Below are 3,582 nucleotides of genomic sequence, written 5' to 3'. Positions count from 1 at the left end.
TTATATACCATAACCTGAAATATACTGCCTGACAGTATAAAAATCTAAAAGTTTTATAGCTCTCTTAGAGTGTGTGTGTTTTTTTACTCATAGACAACCTACCAGTTTATATTTGTGTGTGTGTATGTGCACGCATATGTGTGTACATGTGCATGTGTGTATTTGTACATATATAGTAAAATTAAAAAAAAAAGAATATAGTGAACTTCCAGTGAGGGGTTGAATATTCAATGTTTCGGACACAGTCCTTCTTCAGAAAAGTTGAAAGGAGAGAAATTTAGAGGAGGCAGCAGAGTTTTACCTGCGCTAAATTAAAAATAACTGACTCCACACCTTTCAGCTTTTCTCCTGAAGACGAACTCTGCCTGAATCATTGAATTTTCCACCCATCCCTGCAAGTTCACTATACTGTTTTTGTTTTTATTCATTTTACTACATACTATAAGTGTTGCCAATGCAAAACAACATCAGCTTCATTGGAGTATTTTTTATCCTACACATACACACACACACATATATATATATACATATATGTGCATGTGTATGAATATATATGTTTGTGTGTGTGTGTGTGTGTGTGTGTATATATATATATATATATATATATAATAAAGGGTAAAATATCATTAATAAGTTTTACCAGGTGGTCAGCGCGGAAATAAAAACCTCATAGGTAAATTTTACAAATATTTTATAATTATATACATAATTATAATTTATGATGGTAATAGTGTCTTTTGACGTCTATTTTTCAGTGCATGGTGAAGTGCAAGCCAAACCATTATTATAATTATGTATTTAATTATAAAATGTTTGTAAAATTTACCTATGAGGTTTTTATTTCTGCGCTGACCACCTGGTAAAAATCATTAATGATTTTTTTCCCCCTTTATTATTATTATAATTAATATTTGAAAAATTTACTCCTTGATGAAAACTTTATTAACTGCAGACTTGATCTTGACACACTACACGTGGGTATAAAAGAAAGATGTGAATTCTACTTTGCAGTATATTTCTGTGAGTGTGGATGGATGGTTGAGTGAAGTCGCAGTGCATTCACATATTCATGGACACATGTAAATTTATGCTATGGAATACCTGCACTGATGAAGGCAATAGGTAATATTTTTTTACTTTAAGCTGGAAAAAGGATCTTGTATGAAGTTAACTTCAAGTTTAATTCATTTTCTTTCTTTTGCTAACCTATTATGTAGTGTGTTTTCCTCAGAGAATTTATGGTTTTAATAGTGTCTATTGACATCTATTTTTCAGTGTGTGGCGAGGTGCAAACCAAGCCCTTATTATAATTGTGTATATAATTATAAAATATATATATATATATATATATACACACACACACATACATATATATGTATACACACACATACATGGTGTCCCCCTGGTGGTCAGCTGTTGTAGGGGAGACAATCCCTTCTAGATAAGATGTGTTTCGAAGTTTGAAATTCTAATCAAAGAATAAAGACAATAGTGCACAGAATATTCACATTTGATATTTCATTTTACTATACAGTATTAAGATCTTGAAATTTCCAAAGTTTATCCATGTATATCTATATATGTACATATAAATATATGTGTATATATAAATATGTATATGTTATATGTGAATATATATATATATATATGTATATATAAATATATATTTGTATCAATGTATGTATATATAAAAATACTTATATGTATATATACTTTTATATGTGAAGTGTGTGTTTGTACGTGTGTTTGTTTATTTTATTTGACTATGTATATGCATATATATATATGTAGGTCTGTATATGTTTATATGTATGTACATATGTTTTACATATGCTGTCCATTACTATATTAGTGGAAAACAATTAATGAAGCACAAATTAACATCTGTTAATTAATGCCCCTTTTTACCACACCATACATACATATGCACACATGCAAGCACTGACACACACAAACTACTGTTGCATTACCAATATGTTTGAACATACACACATTTCAATCCCATATACGTATTGAGCTGGCAGAATCATTAGCATGCTGGGCAAAATACTTTTGCAGTATTTCATCTATCCTTGTGTTCTGAGTTCAAATTCTGCCGAGGTCGACTTTGCTTTTCATCCTTTTGGGGTTGGTAAAATAAGTACCAGTTGAACACTGGAGTTAATGTAATTGACTTAGCCCCTACCCCTGAAATTGCTGGCCTTGTGTCAAAATTTGAAACCAATATATGGTTTGAATTTTTTGTTTGATAATATTTCAAATGGCTTTAATGTAACTATACATGAGGGGTTGCTGAAAAGCTTCTGGCTTTGGGCAAATGAAAATACAGGAGGATCAGTTAGTTTTGGTTTTTTCCAACATATTCCCTTCTCAGATTCATTGTCATATTGCAGTGGTCCTTCAGTTTTTCTAAGTCCTGTAAAAAAGCTTGAAAGGTTGGACTTCCAACCAGGCCTTTCGCAATACCCTTTAAGCTAGGAACTTTTTAACCTCCACCCCTCATATAAATACATGAGGGGTTGCTGAAAAGATCCTGGCTTTGGGTAAAAGAAAATACTGGAGGGTCAGTTAATTATGATTTCATTCAACATATTCTCCCCTCTTCAGTTTTTCTAAGCTCTGTAAAAGAACTTGGAAGGTTAGGTTTCCAACCAAGCCTTTTTTCAAAACCCTTTAAGCCAGGAACTTTTCAGCCCCCTCTCATATGTTAAAAATTTTTACAGTAATACAGAGTGTCTGTAAATTTGAAAAATTCAGAAAAAGAAAAAAATATAAGGATAATTCAGCAGAATTCATTTGAAAGTGTAGGCTAAGAAATATTGTTTTATTTGAAATATCAGAACACTTCCACATGGGTTTGATTGGTTGCAAAGAAGTTCATTGATGGAGCTCAACTCTATTAGATACAATAAATTGTGAACATTATAAAGATAATTTATGAACACCATGTATATGTCTGCATGTATTTATATATGTGTATGTGTGTGTGTGTGTGAGTGTGTGTATAGTTACACATATAATTTAATAACAGCTTGACTCAGCTCAATGCTACTTAGAGTTTCATTGGCTTGTAGCTGAGACCAAGATAGATTCATTCTCTCAAGCTACATGGAGCTGAGTCAAACTGAATTTTATATATATATTTATATATATATATATATGTATGTATGTATGTATGTATGTATGTATGTATGTATGTCATTACTCAGTTTATTTCAAGATTTCTTGCCAATAGAGAAAGAACCGGTTTGTAACTTAGATCCAAGGCTCCTTCATTGGAATCTCAACATCAACAACGGTATTTTTGTATGTATGTATGTATGTATGTATGTATGTATGTATGTATGTATGCATGTATGCATGCATGCATGCGTAGATTTGTATGTTTTATGTATGTATTCTCATACATATAGTTGAATATCTGGACATGCTCATATATATTTAAATGATAAACCTCTGGAAAGTTTTACAGATTTTTACAGTTCCACTGATGGACTGGATCTGTAGTCTTTGAATTAGCTTTCTCCTTTCTGATTTTGAGAAGCCTAATTTCTCAAGGTGTGTATGTATGTATGTATGTAT

This window comes from Octopus sinensis, linkage group LG10 (assembly GCF_006345805.1).
Source record: "Octopus sinensis linkage group LG10, ASM634580v1, whole genome shotgun sequence".
In the NCBI taxonomy this organism is placed as follows: Eukaryota; Metazoa; Mollusca; class Cephalopoda; order Octopoda; family Octopodidae; genus Octopus; species Octopus sinensis.
This window is presented reverse-complemented; position numbering follows the sequence as displayed.